Source organism: Clinocottus analis, unplaced genomic scaffold (assembly GCF_023055335.1).
Source record: "Clinocottus analis isolate CAN_PGR_092001 unplaced genomic scaffold, fCliAna1.0.p SCAF_23, whole genome shotgun sequence".
NCBI lineage: Eukaryota > Metazoa > Chordata > Actinopteri > Perciformes > Cottidae > Clinocottus > Clinocottus analis.
The window spans coordinates 9,154,565-9,172,500 of NW_027175965.1; the positions used below are offsets into that span (position 1 = coordinate 9,154,565).

Sequence of the window (17,936 nt, forward strand, 5' to 3'; positions counted from 1 at the left end):
TCCACTTCGTGGTTATGAAGAAAAGCTCCACAAACACAAGCACACTGTGGGGTTTATTCCTGATACTGCAGCTTTTAACAAACACCCCCATCAACACACACACACACACACACACACACACACACACACAGTCGTGTTTCTTTTATTGAGATGCGTCTGAGATCAAAATAATTCAAATTGAAGGAAGAGAATAATCCGAGCAGCTCCAACAGGGCTGCAGCACCTGCAGCGTCCGGACCCCCGAGTCACTCCTGCTTCTCGGTGTCGGAGAAGATAATCCTGATTAAAAAGTGATGGCGGCTGAGGGGGAGAAGGACAACATAGCAATCAGAGATATCAGGAGCGATTTAGCAGATTAGCACTAGCAGAGGCTGCTGCTGTCACCCTTTTTGCTTATGGATCAGATGCATAGTCGTTTCTGGAGGTTTTTATTTCTTCCCATATGGTGGATTTGTAGTAGGAGCACTCATGTGCAGCATCTAGAAAGCAGAAGGAGCTCGCTTAAGTGCCTCGCTCGTTGCAGTATCATTAGGTTTGGCCGTGGAGATGTTTGGCCAGGTGGCCACTAAACAATGGGACAGCTGATTTGGCGTCTCCGGCCAGCTGAGCGTCTCGTGACGGGCGCTCATCGACCCCCCCCCCCGCGGTGAGAGGGTCACTGTTAGCGAGTTAAATCAGCGCTACGTGTTCCCGATCTGGACTTGGGTGTCCCAGTTGGGACAACACATGCTCGATGGGGGCTTATTGATACCGTTAATGATTTGCTGCCAGTTCATTAGAGCAGAAAATCAAACAAAATCTTTATTTCCATTCATTTTGAAGAGACAGTAGTGCAAGTATGTCAACGGTTTGACTTTCTGATGTCCGTTTTATAACATGAGGTGGACCTAGATGTGTCACTCTGGAATCAAATTGACCTTTTCTAGAGATTAATGTGCAGGTTTATTCATCACTCCTGTTTTTTTGCGAATGAATTCACGAAGTGTGCAAAGTAAACAGTCACCTGTAAGCAAGTGCATCCAGTCAAAGAGGGAGTATCATCAAGTGGAGGAGGAGGAAAGTCGCTGGATTATTTAACGGAAAAGAAAATAAGGCCGTTATCAGAGTCTGTCTATTTGCTCGTGATACAGTAAGATAGTGTTGACACAGAGGGAAGCGCAGAGGAATGCACTTCAGAGATATAGACATCATAAATATACCCAGATGAAGACGGTGTCAAGAAACTGAAAGATAATCTCAGCTGAGAAAAGCGGGCATAGTTGCAAAATGCAATACATGATTCAATTCAAACGTACGGTTCTGATCCTAAACACAAGATATCTGCTCGTCAGAGTTGAATGTTTGATACCAGCGACTGTCCTTAAGCAAAAAGCAGCGTCTCCAGTATCTGTGCCTCATTACGAGGTATTTAAATTTAAAATGTGACCGCGAAAGCTTCAGCCTGGAAGTAGGAGGATGCTCCCGGTCTCCAGCTGTGCCTCAGTCTTCCAGCCAAAGCGACGGGGAGGGAGTATCTGGAGAGAAACCCTCCTCCCCCCCTTACCCTCTTTAAGGCGGCGCCTCCGACATTTGTCATCCCACAGACCCCAATCTGTATCTCACCAGGGTAGATAGAGGTAGGGCTAAAACCACAGAGACAGAAGGGAAGACAAAAGCTGGTCTGGCATGGAAACGGGGGGTTGCTGTTTACGGCCCGCCGTGCTCGCCCTCGGCTAAGTGTAGTGTAAAACGAGAGAGAGACAGAAACAATGAAAGGAGAGAGAGAGAGAGGGGGAGGAACAGAGACGGCTGCTTGGAAACAGGAGGTAGATGGAAAGCAGAGGGTCTCCCATTTTCATGGAGATAAAGGAGCACTAATGAATTTGAACCAGTGCCCTCCAGGGATGCACCACGAGGGCAAAAATAGGGGAAAAAAGCAGATTGAGGGTGAGTGGCTTTTTAAACTACAGCCAAACTGTCTGTTAGACACACAGCGGTGGTGCTCCCCATTCTGCAATCACCAAGATGGCCGCCCCCCCCTCCCGCTAGCCAACGGCTGCAGCTGAGGCCTGCGCCAAGGCTCGGAGAGGAAGTGATGCCAGAGGAGATATAACTGGCCGGGCCGGCGCTACTGTTCCAGCCAATGAGATCATTTATCTGCCCATCTAACTCAGCTTTAGTTACCTTGTTTGCACAGCACCGGGTGTCATGATGCGCTGATTACGAGTCAGCCGTACGGGTGTTAGTGCACTAAAGTGAAGCCCGGACCCGTGTGACTCGACGCTGCAGCGCAGTACCAACATTATTGGACTTCTGGGGGTGATTACTAAACAAATGTGGTTGTTATTAATTCATGCGTGGGATGCTTTTGCACCGAAAGATATGTTTCATAATGCAGATGTTTGCAGTTAAATGATGAGTTTTGCTTCGTATAAAGATTGAGGCTGTGGTCGACCACACAGTTAACGTTCAGCAAAGCTTTTTTGGAACGACAAGGGATCTGAATTCGCCCAGAGCCGGCACTTACAACGCAGATCTATCATTTTTACAACGTGTTGTCTGACACCACAGAGAGACCGACCGCTGCCTGTGTCGTCCACCCCCGTGTGGAGGTAATGGTCCGGCCCCGAGGCCCCGAGCCTGGGAGTTAACAATGCAGCGGGCCCCTCCATTGTAAATCACAGAGGGGTCTTGTTTGGCTGACGCCTTCGGGAGGATTTCATGGGAATGGCATGTCCTGCGAAGGACAGCGAAGAGTTCAGTGCTGGGAAAGAAAGAAAGAAGGAAAGAAAGAAGGCTGCTTTGTGCGTGATGGACGGACGCTGGGCCTTTGCCTCTGTTTCATATGGGATATGAATATTAAAAGGGAGCTGAGGACATGAGCTGGTGTCATATTTATGTTCAGTCATCGGCAGTTTGTCATTTTTTTTGGGTATTGACATTCTCATCCCGAGCGCGGCTCGGCTGAAACACTTTGTGGCCTCTTGCAGCTTTTAAACTTGGTGAAGCTGGTCGGGAAGACAAATACAAGTTTTTATTAAAGTAGCCGACATATTGGAGTAGTTCCATCTGAAGTTAAACATGTTTACATATCTAGCTGATGCACTTATGCAAAGATGGATGGATGGATGTATAGATAGATAGATAGATAGTTAGATAGTTAGATACTTTATTAATCCCCAAGCAGAAAATTTGTCGTCATATCAGCGCCCAACACTTTACAAAACCAAATGGAATAAAATAAAATAAAATATACAAATATATATAAAACAGAGATGACATACATATATATATAAAATAAAGAATAATATATAAATATACAATAACTACGCTTTACATAGGAATCATTCACACACTGATGAGAGGAGCTACCATGCTAGCTACCATGCTAGCTGCCACATCAGGACTCTAACTTTCATACATCGTAGTCGCAGCTATGGGAGACATTTTAGGGTTAAGTGTCTTGCTCAAGGACACATCGACCCTGGCTGGCGAGGCCTGGGGATCAAACCACCGATCCTCTGATTAACACAGGAGTTTGTCTGGTGCGGCCTGGAGAGGGAAGCGGCGCTCAACCAACGCGGCGGCTAGTAGCGCACATAGCTAGTTGTGTCACGGCGTCGCGGTGGAGAAGCTGCTGAGCACAGCGGAGAGAAGGGGATTTATTTATTTTGACACGCAATAAACAATCACTTTAACCTGTCGGGAGAACATTTCAAGTGCAACAACTTTGGCTAAAGTGCTTCTTGCACAGCGACATTCAACATGAAGCCTCTCCGGCAGCGTGAAGCTGAACACAGTGTGCTTATAAAAAGGAGCCGGGAGGAACCTTGAGGAACCCGGGCGGTTCTTTGAAGTCCGCTATTTTCCTCCACTTCAAGTGCGTCACTCACTTCAAAGCGGGAATTTCACACAAAATGTAGTGATTTTGTTTGCACCCTTTGTGTGAGAATTTACAGCGTATAAAAGCGGTCTGGGGATACTTTGTCGGAAGGTATGTGTAACCTAAGATGACTCCGTTTATGTGTGTGTGTGTGAGTCTGTTTTTGTGCCTCTCGACGGCTTGCAGGGGTCTCCATAGCCGTGTGTGTGTGTGTGTGTGTGTGTGTGTGTGTGTGTGTGTGTGTGTGTGTGTGTGTGTGTGTGTGTGTGTGTGTGTGTGTGTGTGTGTGTGTGTGTGTGCACATCCACATGAAGAGGCTGGCACATGATGCTCGGCGGTGGTCCGAGGCTTTGCTTTCGTTAACGAGATGGAATCCAGAGAACGTCGGCGGCGTGCGGAGCCGTGGTTAGACGGTCTGACCCCTGTGGTCCACGGCTTGAAGAGGGGGATTTGAATGTGGTCGATGAGGAAGATTCATCACTATTTGAAGTCGCCCGCCTTGCTAAAAATATATGTGTGTATCTCTGCTTCGAATTCACATTCCAAAATCGGTGTGTGGAAAAGCAAATATGCCCCCAATTACAACTTCCTGCGTGCTAATGACTTTGATGTCGATGAGATTAAAGTGAAAAAGTGTCTGGTGGAACAGGAAATGAGTATTTGTTTCAGTTCACAGGGATTGGAGGAGTTATTAGCCTGTTCAAGCACCTTTTTAATTTATTCCGGCATGATTCAGGTCAGCAGTGGCACACAAACTTGTAAATAGATGAGTGAATGTGTGTGTGTGTGTGTGTGTGTGTGTGTGTGTGTCTACTCGCATGTATTACACATACTTGACGGTCGCTGTGTTTGTATTAGTTTGTGATCGTCGCGTAATCTGTAACGGAAACCGTCAATTCACAGCTGTGTGTGTGTGTGTGTGTGTGTGTGTGTGTGTGTGTGTGTGTGTGTGTGTGTGTGTGTGTGTGTGTGTGTGTGTGTGTGTGTGTGTGTGAACAATACTGAATTGTGTCCCATTCATCTATCGGAGGACCAGTTTGGGTCGAGCTGTTGTTCAGCTTTTCTCGCGTGTTCTCCGACCACCGGCTCCACGCCCCCCCAACACACACACACACACACACACACACACACACACACACACACACACACACACACACACACACACACACACACACACCAGTGTTGCGCCGAAGGTGACTTTGACCCCTCGTCCTCTTGGCTTTAATTCATCTGCTGGCCAAACAACGCTGTAATTGACTCTCGGATAACAAACCGGAGGACGCGTCGCCCTTCAACCACCGCGCAAGACGCAACAACAACAACAACAACAACAACAACAACAACAACAATTTAAAATCTCCTTTTGTTCATTTTTTTTTGGACGCCTTAGATTGGATCTGATGCTCTTAAGATGCGTTTGTCGAGAGTTCAAATCCTTGCCCACCGGCAGCTATAATGCGCTCCCTCCAGCCCCTCCACGCCTCACAAAGCCAATTTGCACTTTGGCTTTGAATAGCAGCCAAAACGCGCGAGATATTTTTACCCGGGGCCCATGATCTCGCTTGATCTGAGTCGGCGCAGGTTGTTAGCCGAGGCGATCGCATGCACTTGACCCGTTGGCGCGGGCGGCGTGGGCACACAACGCTGAGACAAGAATGAGGAAGAGGAATGCGAGTGTGTGTGTGTGTGTGTGTGTGTGCAAGCTTTACAAGCCAGCTCTTTTTCTACTAAGGAATGAGAGAGCGAGTAAAAGAGAGAGAGATGGAGGCAGGGAGTAGGAGGAAGAGGCGGAGGAGGAGGAGGGGTAGATGCAAGGATTCCTCTGAGATGGAGGCTGCCAGCGCTGTCAAGAGAAGACTGCAGAGGGAGGAACAGAGTGCATGAGAACAAGAGGGGAGGAAGCATGCGAGTGAGGAAACTAATTAGAAAGTACCAGAGACAAAAGAAGGAATCGACGAGGAAGCGGCCTCACGGTGACGCCGAGCAGTCGGCCGAAAGCCAAACAAAAGTTGGACTGACCGAATGTTTTGACCTCGTTGTTTGACATGTTTCATCGTCAGATTTTTTTAATAATGTTCCACTTTGCCGGCGGGCAATTGTGTTCGATTAGCATGGCGGCGCATCGCAGGGTCGGACTCAACTCTCCTCTGTCCTCTTCCCCTCGCCATCGAGGGATGAAACGGTGTGAGAGCCAGAAGCTCTACAGCTGTAATCTTTCCTTAAAGCCTATTCAATGACACAAACTGTCCCCCTCGTTTCAGGCCTAATGCATTACATCCACCCATCTTTACCTTGGCGCCCCACCCCCCCCCCCCTCCACCTTTACTGCTGACTGTGTCTTGATTGCCGTTGCTGCTTTTCGGATGAGTTATGTGCTCGGTGAAAGTGGGCGAAAGGCCGCAGATGGAAACCATGCCGGCTGATGAAGGCGAGGTGTGATCCGCGGCGCTTTGTGTGCAGTCCAGAGTCGAGATCCAATTTCTTTCTGCCTTCACCTGATTCGCAGGTTTCTCTTCGGACTATTACGAACCCGTTTAATTCTGCTTGAGCTCGACGATCGGGTAAACGTGGCATTTTGTTGAATCCCTCGCGGGGGTGATGTCATGTCAGGGTGTAGCGCTGTTGACACCCAGGTGAATTATCCACCCTTCTGCTCTCGTCTTGAAGCAGCGTCTGACTCATCGCCTGGCACGCCGCGGACAAAATATCAGATGAAGCCGCTTGATGTTAAGTTTGGTTTCTTCACTCCTGCCAGCAAACGTCAGCCCAGGTTTCATCCGAACGGATGCTCCGTCACCCGGCTCCTTCTGTCCTCCTTCATCTCTCTCAAAAGCCGGTGCTGGTTTATCGGCGAGTGGAGCACGACGGGTATTGTAGTTAGCGGATCCTCAGCGCCGGGCGCGTCACTCCCGGCGCTGAGGATCCATGACGGGAGAGAGAGTGTCACCTGCCGCTGTCATCCTGTCCTTCACACGTCGGCTCAGATTTCACGGCGGACCGCTTTACGCCGCCCAACGAGCCCGTCCCCCGGAGGACGGCGTTGATTGGATTAGCGTCGCGACATCGCCGTCGACGTCTTTGGGAAGGAGACGGCGCCCCCTTTGAAGGCGCTAACAGCTGTTGACGATTTGAGGTTTGTGGAGTGAATGTTGCTGCGCTTTGGTGCGGCAACATTTTGCTCGCGTTGCTAGCAAAACCGTTGTGTTCCTCTGGTACGGCGCCTTTCACGCTACGCCTTTTAAACGCGGCGTGGCGCGTTTTTCTAGCGTTTAAAAGTTAAAATATTCTCAACTTTCAAGCGCAAGGTCACGCTCGGCCAAGGCAGCCAATCGGATCAAGCGAGAGGCGGAGCTTTACTCCTTCCTGGGAATTCAAAAGAACATGGCGACCTCCGACGAGGCGCTAATGTTAGCGGTATGGATAGCCGTGGCATGGCGAGCGGAGAAGACCCGTTTCCCCGCTTCGCCTCTTTTACGCCTCCATGTGGCCATGTTGTTATTTGACTTTGAGGCTCCAGCCGCCGTCACATCGCCTTCACATGTCGGTCTCCAGACTCACAGATCTTTTTTTTTGCGGCTGTTAGTCAAGATAATGGATGATGGGAGTGACCGGACTGAAGCAAGTTGCAGGAAGGTTTTTGTATTCGGAGCTGTGGGTGGTTAAACACATACAATACATTCTGTAAATATAGTCGCTTCACAGCCGCCTGTCGTCTCACAGATGCTGCTGTACCCAGTAGGCTCGCTATGGGAGTCGGTGCTCCACACTGTTAAGACGATTTCTTGTCCAACGCCCCACAAAAAAACCTGTTTAGTTGTTTTTTGCATGCCGCTCCACAGAATCTCCACAGAATACAGAATCAATGGCTGTCCGGTGGGATCAGTAACATGGCTGTTAACAGCCGGTGAAGCGTCCTCACAGCGGCGTCCGTACGCGGCTCTGAGGGTTTTTCCAACGTGAACGACTGTCTCCATTTCTTTTATTGAGCTGGAAAGATTTGCAGAGGATTCAAGGTTGTTTTTTCAGCTCTGTGACTTCACATTTATCCAGCGCCACACATTTCCTCCAGGGAGCTAAACAGACTTTTTTTTTTTTTCTTCTTTCTCCCAAAATAAAAATGTATTTCCATCGCCGTCACATGGAGACGCCACAGAACAGTCACATCATAACACGGGGAAACCAAATATACAAGTGACTCTGGACCTGGACGGGTCAGAGCAGTGTGGGCACGAATCTCTTGCTCAACGGCACGCGAGCTGTCGTGGTGGTGTGAGACTTATTAGCCAGAGCTTTCTATTCATTTACATCCAAACTCGCTTTGGGATGTGAAATAGAGCACATGTCTATACAATTTCAGACAGAAAAGTAAAGTATGGGCCCCGTGGATCGAGTCAAAGTGCCGCCACGCAGAGACAAAGCTGTATTTCTGGAGCAATAACAGTTTTAAGGGTCGGAGAGAGCGAGAGACAGAAACAAGCTTTTGTCTTTAATGTCATTGTGTTCCTATAAAAATGCCCAAAATTGCACGGCGGGATCGCGAATTCTGGATACGTTTGTTTTGAGTTTCTGTACCCTGGAGTCATAATGTTTTAATTTGGCTTCCCCCCCCCTTGGTTGTGAAATTCCCGTGGCCTGCTGCCGCGTAAACAAAACACATTTAGCATAATTGCACCTCTGGTGTCGGCCATTCTTCAAGGCAACGTATTGATTTTCTCTCTCCCTGTCTTTCCCACTCTGCTCTTTGTTTTTCTTCTCCTCAGCTTTATTTTCCCTCTTGCATTCCTCGGCCAGAGTTCTCTCTCTCTCTCTCTCTCTCTCTCCCTCTTTCGTCTCCCCCGCCCTCCCCCCTCATCACCCGCTCTGTCTTTTCGTGGACGCCGGCGCTCGAGTGGAAAAATAGCGACAAGAATGCAGTTCGATTACAGCGAGCCAGAATATAATGTTCACCTTTAATGACGCCGACGAGGCCCGGCCCGCTCGCCGGGGTCGGCCTCTCGTTGAAGCGGCGGCTGCTGGATGCGGCGGCGCTGTTTCAGGAAGCAAAGTGAAGATCATTCTTTAAAAAAACAAACAAAAAAAAAAACACTTGTAGCTGTGATTTATCGTGCTGATTTGTTAAAGCACACAATGGCAGCTCTGCAGTATGTGGGAGGGATCCTGCAGACGGCTTCCTCTCTGAAATTGGAGACGAGTGCAGTGGAGTCCTACTGCGCTTCGGACACACACACACACACACACACACACACACACACACACACACACATGCACATGCACACGCTCTTGAAAATGTATGGAAGGAATTTTGCATCAGAGCCACAGATGGTGTTGCAATAACTTTTGGCAAAAGAAATGTCATCAATTTTTTACACGCAGCTTTAACTATAATTGAGGAGCAGATGAGGGCCATGAGACGCTCTTCCCTCCTGATTACCTCCTGAAAGAGACTCATTCCTCTTCCCCGGGCCGGCGGGAGGAGGTTACCTGCAGTGCGTCGGGCCTCCTCTCTGATTTCCTCTCAGCCGCTTCGCCCTCCTGGAGGTGAAGTGGTCGTCCGAGTGGAGGTCGAACGCCGGTTGTCGTCTCTTTGTTTGCATTCGCAGCTTCTCATGAATTCTGCATGAACGATTGCTGCGAAGAGACGAGGATGCGAGTGGATATGAAACGACCTGTGCTCCTGTTGGCCGTCCATGGCGCCTCCGTGTCCATCTTCATCTCTCTCTCTCTCGCTCTCTCTCTCTCTCTCTCCCTCTCTCGCTCTCTTCCGCTGTGAGTTTTGTGTTGAATTCAATCTGCGTTATTGAGCAAACATGCCGATAATGATTTGCAAATCCGCCCGTGAAGATGTGTAATAGTAGCCTCCTTCTCTCTGCGTCTCGCTCTCTCTGTCTTGTTTTCTTTTCAAATATGACCTTTTTTTAACCAGGTAAAGTCTTACAGTGATGACCTGGAGGCACAAACAGCTCAGATACAATACAGGATGACAAACATAACAATACAAATAAAAAAGAGGCTAAAAACTACAACACAGATACATAAAAAAAATGACATTGACATCAGTATTCATGCACCAATTATCAAAAACATAACCACACAAAATATATTTGTTCAACTATTTCAATTGAAAACATATTCATATTGCTGAAACACAGAAAGCCGTGCAGTATTCAGAGATATTGAACTAAATAAAGCCAAATAACCCCCCCCCCCCTCCACACACACACACACACACACACACACACACACGCATGCATATGGCCAATTATCCCCAGCCTGTTGCAGCACATTCATATCTGTGTCTAACACCCCGTTTGTTCACGCTCTGCTCGACGTGTGTTGAATCCACTTTTGACCTGTTCCTATCGGGCCGCCGTCACAGGTGAGCGTCCGTCCGCAGCGCTCACGGCGTCGGGTTCGTAAACGCACACGAGAAATAGACATCGCCTCGAAAATAAACCACGTGGAGATCAGAGGGGGTGACGAGCGATGAACCGTTCCTAATGACCATCAACATTTTGACGGATTGATTCAAACACGCTTTCTGACGGGCACACACACACACACACAGACACACACACACACACACCACAGAGCGTGTCTCTCGCTCAATGCTTTGAGAACATGAATCGCACGCCGTTCCTTCATGTAAAAAAACCTCTTTTCATGTAAGCTGCCTCTCCGGATGATTGACCTCCAGTCAGTGCCGTACTCGTGTACAAGTAGGTACACGCTTTGTGCTATCTGGACACACTCTCGCACCTCTTGAATGTCAGTACCCATGTAGTGTGATGTCGCCGAGCGGATTAACATACATAAAGCATGCTTACAAGAACACGCCGAGACAAACACGGCTAACGAGTCCACGGGCACATCGAGCCGTCTGGTCGCTGCTGGAGTTTGTTTATGAATGCCCTTTTTTATTTACACACATCAGCCTCGTGTGTGTGTGTGCGTGTGTGTGTGTGTGTGTGTGTGTGTGTGTGTGTGTGTGTGTGTGTGTGTGTGTGTGTGTGCGCAGTAAGCGAGGCAGTCAGGAAGTCATCGAGGGCCCCTCAAGTCTATAGGAATGCAGGATGAGGGGGGATGGGTGAGCGAGGTTTGGTTTGACAGAGAGGGAGAGAGAGCGACTGAGAGACTTGGAGAGCGGGGCATGGCTCTCTAAATTTGAGGACACACACACACACACTCGCACTCACACACACACACACACACACACTGTGTCTCTCACTCGACAGCAGCCTACTATATTTTTACAGTATGAATAGACTCTCACAGATGTTCACTGTTTATATGGCCTTCATCAGCTCAGATTCAACCCTCCTTCTGAGCAGCTGTGCCAAGCACACACACACACACACACACACACACACACACACACACACACACACACACACACACACACACACACACACACACGTATACCAACAGGCTGGAACTTGCTATTTTTAGCCGCTGCCTTGGGTGATGAGGAAGCTGAGAGTGCAGCAACAGGCAGAAAGAAGTCTCCTCTTAAAAAAAAAAAAGACAAACTCATTTGCAGTCTTCTCTGCTAATCACCTGCACACCTTTCCTCTCCTTCCTTCATCACGCTTCACTGGTTTCCAAAATGAAACCCAGGCCTTTCCTCACCTGGTTTGGATAACTCAGGCGGCAGAAAAACATTTAAAAACATTTTTTTAAATACATCTCACACTCCTCAAAATGTCTGACGCTGACTTTTTTAGGCTGATGGCCGCCCGTGTTTGTTTTTCTTCATTTGAAAGCACTTGGCAGGATCCAACCTGCATATATATATATATATATATATATATATATATATATATATATATATAATGCTGAGGTCTGATACCAACCACTGCCTTTTGAGGATTTAGCCAATGTGCAACGTGTTGTTGCCTCCAAACAAACATTTTGTGATGCTAAAACTCTGCGATGACGTGCAGCTTTAGTCGACAGCACAGTAATATGATAGTACTGTAATATGATGGTACTGTAATATGTAATCTTCACATATAGCAGCTGGAGAGAGTGGTAGATGTTCAAGGTCTGGAAAAAGTCCTGAATAAAACTCGGATAAAGGAGGAAAAAAGGGAAGTTGTCTCCTGTGTGAAGCCCGAGGAGTCAACAAGCCTCTAAAGGTAGCAACGACACACTGCGACACACTCGAGGCGTTTGTCTGCTCCTGTTGTAGGTCTGTCCACCTCTGCAGTTCTTCTGGATGTTCTCTGACTGTCCACTAAACTAATAAAGAAATGTGTGTTTTCAGCCTTTTGAATTTCAATGAGGCTCAGACGCGAACGCATCGGAGGGGCCGGGGCGAGCGCGGGTTAGGTAAAATTGATTTTCGGCTGAGTAAAAGCAGATGCTTGAGAGGGAATGAGTGGGCACACACACACACACACACACACACACACACACACACGCAGACACAGACGTCAGCAAGAATATGCCAGCACGTATGCACAATCACACACTCACACACACTCAGCCCACTCGCACACTCATATATTCAGGAGGAAGGTTAATTGAAGGTTATAACTGGGGAGCTGAAGACGAGAGGCTTTCAGCGGTAACGTGTGTGTGTGTGCGTGTGTGTGTGTGTGTGTTTCACCCCCTTTGCTTGCCCTGACCTCCTCATTTCTTCTCCATTCTCTCTCTCTCTCTTTCTGTCTCCTCACCCAAAGCCCAGTTTAAATGTGCAGCCATGCAGATACCTACAATCTCATTAATTCAACCCATCGGCTGTACTGCAGCGTGAGCTCCCCCCCCCTCTTTTCTCCCCCCTTTCCTCCCCCCATATGCAAATTCTTTCTCTAAAAGGTTAATATAATCTGCAGCTGCTGAGGTTAACTATCTGTGGATACACTCTCAGAAGTGATGTGTTGACACATCTCCCCGCTTTGTGTCCGTCCAGCGATCTCTTAGTCCGTGCACATTTTGTAAAAATATCATATAATATTCTACATCATTATCTGGTTTGTTATTAAAACATTTATTAATGACATTAATTCCCAAAACAAAAGGTTCCAGTTAATAAAGAGAAAAATCATTTAATGTGCTTTTGAAAAGGTGAATAGGAAGCGTAATAAATTAAATGTCAATTTATAAGGAAAATCTAAAGCAACTTATTAATAGCCTTAATGTGTAATATATCTTTTTTATGAAATGAACAAGACAAAATGAAATATTAACGCTTAAACAAATGGCTGTGTGGTCGGTTTCCAGCGACTCAAACTCTCACTGGAAACCTCATATTCAGCTGTTTCGGTGGTCTGGCTGCTGGTGAAAGCATTGAGACGAGTTGATGCTGGGAACCAGTGGAACCAGTGGAACCAGTGCTCCGACTTCCTCTCCGCCGGAGCGACGGTCAGGAATATGAATGAAATCCTGATGAGCTCCGGTGGGGATTCTCTGTGGCCGACCGAGACCTCCGACCTCCGACCTCCGACCTCGCCGCCGATGGGAGAAATAACACTTTCCCGTCGGCACAAAGACGAGGTAGCCATCCCATCATGGAACCTTCTGTTCACGCGCGATAACCGGGCGCTAAAACTTAATTTATGAAATGGATTCGAGCGGACGTCGAGCTTTCAGTTTGTTGGAGCGTCTTCTGGGCAGCAGAGTCGCGTTTCCATCTCGAATTGTAAAGCTATTCCTAATCAAATACCGCTAGCGTTAGCGCCTCGTTGGAGGGAAGCCATTTTCTTTTGACTTCCAAGCTGTTCACACCACACGGGCACAGGAAGGAATAAAGCCCGCCTCTCGCTCGATCCGATTGGCTGCCTTGGCCGAGCTAAGAGTTGAGTTAAGAAGATTTAAACTTTAAAACGCGCTGAAAAAACGCTGAAAAACGCGACGCGTAGCGTTAAAAAGGCGTAGCATGAAAGACCGTACCAGAGGAAAACAACGGTTTTGCTAGCGATGCGTTTTTGAGAGTCGCGTCAGGTGTGATGAGCCGCTGAGGAGTCACGATGTCATTCTTCCCAGCGCTAGCTTAGCGTAGCGTTAGCTCCTGTCATTGAGGATAAAACCCTGCGGTCAGTGTTGAGTGTTGGCTTTACGTGATGGGAAGCGTTGATGGCCGTGTGTGTGTGCACGTGCATCACTTTGTATTCATGTGTGTGTGGATCCATATATATATGTGTGTGTTTGCACAATGCAAGTGACACTTGTGCACACTGGCCCTTTGTATCGGTGTGTATTTGCCTTTGTGCGCATCGATGTGCGTGTGTGTGCGCCCCTCCATCGTCGCCCTCTCAGAGCCTCTCTCACACACACACTCATTAAAATGTCATCCCAAGCAGGGCCATCTATTCTATCTGAGGAATGCAGGCGGCGAGGAGGGACTGAGGCGGCGGCCATATTGAATTTCTGCAAAAACGGAGATGCTGTGAGGGTACAAGACATAATGTACCTTTTTGTCTGTGTGTGTGTGTGTGTGTGTGTGTGTGTGTGTGTGTGTGTGTGTTTGCAGTCCCGTTCATTGAGTACCTTTTAGAGGTAAAGCGGTTCGTATATTCTCTCTTAACCATTCGGTGCAGGACGTTCAGTCTCGCAGGAAAAGAGGAGTGCGAGTTTCAAATGTCAGGTTTTGGGGGTTTTGTGAACACACTCGATTGCAGACGATACACAAAAGCATGTCGTCAAAGTGCGACAGCGTGCTCGTTGGCCATTATGGAAAACGTATAACATTATTGTTCCAATAATCCCTAATAAGTCTCATCCGCCTGTGAAAACATCAATAAGTGTTTTGTACTAAGGACACATTTTATATACCTAAAGGAGAATTGTAGAGATTTCCTAGAATAGACCCTCAGAGATACAATTTGCAAACTCGAACAGGACTGCAACAAATTCATTATTGAACACCAATGACACAAACTTGGAGGATTATTCCAGGAATGCTAATGAGAAACCACAGAAAATGAAAGCAGCAGCTGCTCCAAACTCCGCTCAACACAGCAGAGCATTGCTTTCAGATTACGTGGAGCTTCACTTCAGAGCCGTTGACAAACTCCCACTTTCTCTCGCCTGCGTCTTGTTTCTGTCTCTCGCCCCGTTTCCCTCCAACCCTCCAAAGCTTCACTTCCACGGTAAACACAAAGATGCATAATTGAATCGTGATCGATTCGTTTGTTTCAAGCTCAAATGTCAGGGTGTCATTCGATAGCTCCACACCCCTTCACCCGCCTCCTCATTACTCCACGGGGCCAAACAACAGGCTTCCCTCCCTTTTAATGATGGTGATGAAGAGGACGAGGAGGAAGACGAGGAGCAGGAGGAGGAGGAGGAGGAAGATGCCTCGCTGCTACCGAAATGCGTTTATTGAAAAACTTGCCGTTTGGTTTTAGCACTGATCTGTGGGATTCACGATTGCTTGCTGTGTGTGTGTGTGTGTGTGTGTGTGTGTGTGTGTGTGTGTGTGTGTGTGTGTGTGTGTGTGTGTGTGTGTGTGTGTGTGTGTGTGTGTGTGTTCCCACACTGTGTGCCTCGCTCAAACAACATTTTTATTCTGTACATTATGACAGAGCCTAAAAGGTGTGTGTGTGTGTGTGTGCGCGTTTGCATGTGTGTGTTCCCACACTGCTCAAACAATATTTTTATTCTCTACATTTTTACAAAGCCTAAAAGATGTGTGTGTGTGTGTGTGTGTGTGTGTGTGTGTGTGTGTGTGTGTGTGTGTGTGACCTGCCGCTGTTAGCATAACTGTGTGAAGACCGGTCGCTGTGTTGTTATTTTCCTCCTCTGCTCCCAGAGAGCAGACAGGAGGAGGACGGAGGGAAAGAAGTAGAACAAACAAGAAAAAAAGCAAAAAGCAGCGGATGAGCGACGGCTAGCCGAGAAGAGAGAGAGAGAGAAAGAGAGAGAGAGAGGAGGATGGGAAGAGAAAGCAGCGAGGGGAAGTTTGGAAAAAGCCGAAAGAAAACAAGTGATTGTCAAAGGCATTAAGGGAGGGCTGGCGGAGCAGGAGGGAGATTGAATGACAACATTTATAGAAAAATAAGGAAAACAACAGAGGAGTGCAGACATGAAGCAGAAGAGCCGGAGGTGAAGTCTCTGCTTCACGGCATCAAACAAAACAGCACGTTTGTGCAGAAAATCAAGCACATTACCTCCAGAGCTTGATTAAACTATGAATAAAATATTATTCATTCAAATACATCACATGATTGCTGCTTCCTGCGCTGCTGGCTGGGAGCAGGTCTCCACCGGTTCAAGCCAACGCCGCTAATGCTAATGCTAATGCTGCAAGGCGGCACGCAGCTTCAGGTTCGAGTTTGAGCTTGAATGATATAGTTTATGAAGGTTCACGATAAGAACAATGATGGACAGACGTGCAGGAGGCTGAAACACACAACACCAGAGGGGCGGAGTGTGTTTAGCTTCATTTAGAGCTGCTAGTTGAACGTCATTAAAGAGCTAGCCGCTTCCTGTGTAATTAACGGCTGCAGCAGCAGCAAGTATTCACATGCAGTTATGTGTTTGTTTGACTTTTTATTCATTTTAAGAGGGCTACATTTGTTCAACTTTGTTGTCATTGCACATCGTACAAATACTGCGACAACAAAATGGAGCTTGCAATGAAAATAAAGTGCAATGAAGCAGCTAGGGTGCAATGCAGTTTGGTGAAAAAGAATGAATACAGTACAAACAATTCACACATATGTATATACATTCTCTCTCTCTCTCTCTCTCTCTCTCTCTCTCTCTCTCTCTCTCTCTCTCTCTCTCTCTGTTGAGTCTCTGTCAGTTTGTGTAGAAACGATGATTCAAGTGATGAACTCCCAGATGTGGCTAAATATTATAAAAACCACATTTGGCATCGATGCAGACGTCTCAGAAAGAGAAAGTGGAGCGAAGGAACGACAGTGAGTGATGGAAAGAAGATAATCAGTTAATGAAAAACAAGAGCGAGAGAAAGTTGTGTGTGTGTGTGTGTGCGTGCGTGTGTGTGTGTGTGTGTGTGTGTGTGTTGGGGGGTACAATAGCCTCAGTGTTATCTACTGAGGATGATGAAGGAAGAGGGGGCAGCTGGTTCACATTTCCATGGTGCAGGGGGATGGCAGCCAGCTGCACTACAGCGCTGGAGTAGCCTTCACACACATGCACACACATGCACACACACACACACACACACACACACACACACACACACACACACACACACACACACACACACACACACACACACACCGTAAAAGGCTGGATATAGCTGTTGTTGCTCTGGGTTCATTTCAGAGCCGACCTGGCGATGAGCTTCAATCCCAGCTGACTGAGGCCTCTTGGGATCTTGTTCGTGACAAACACACACTAGATACACACATTTGTTTATTTGGGGCACAAAGCGTTTAACAAACGACACATTTTGCTGCGTGTCTTTCATTTGTGTGGAAAGACTTCCTGAACTTCGTTGTGAAGTTTCTCCAAATCAACGAGGATCCCGTCTGATGCGTCCATGACGTCATGAGAAGTGCTTTAAAAACGCCTTCACTGGCTTCAGGTGGATGAAAGCAGCGAGGAAAACAATCATTTTTGATGTATTGTTGCATTTTAGCACCCTCTAGAGAGTGTGATTATAATCTAATCTAATCTAACAACAAACGCCATCATCATCATCGGAGGAAGACATGATGTTTTTTTATTTTTTCGGTATATATATATCTATATCTGAATTGCTTCGTCTTAATTCTGCTTGCACGCAACCTATAGGACTGAGACTGAGCCCATAGTTAAACACATAGTGTGTGTGTGTGTGTGTGTGTGTGTGTGTGTGTGTGTGTGTGTGTGTGCGTGCATTTGTTGACCCTTCAGCAGCTCATTTTGTGTCATCCTCTCTAATTTACCTCAGAGGTTTCCCCGCTGTTATGCCAGCAAACACAGGGCTGAGATGGAAGGGTAATAGAATACTGATTAATTTTACAGTACCTGTTAACCGTGTGTGTGTGTGTGTGTGTGTGTGTGTGTGTGTTGGTGTGCACGTGCGTGTGTTTGTGTGTACAAGGGATATGTGGATAGCGATAACGTACTCGGGCTCCATTGCATAACCCACAGAATGCACACACACACACACATTTGC

General features: G+C 47.4%; 1 protein-coding gene across 12 annotated transcripts in view; it reads left to right on the forward strand.

Annotated features, from left to right (window-relative positions):
- Window positions 1-17,936, forward strand: part of ptprsa (protein tyrosine phosphatase receptor type Sa) — a 210,153-nt gene that overhangs the window by 58,480 nt on the left and 133,737 nt on the right. The gene's annotated exons all lie outside the window — the stretch shown is intronic.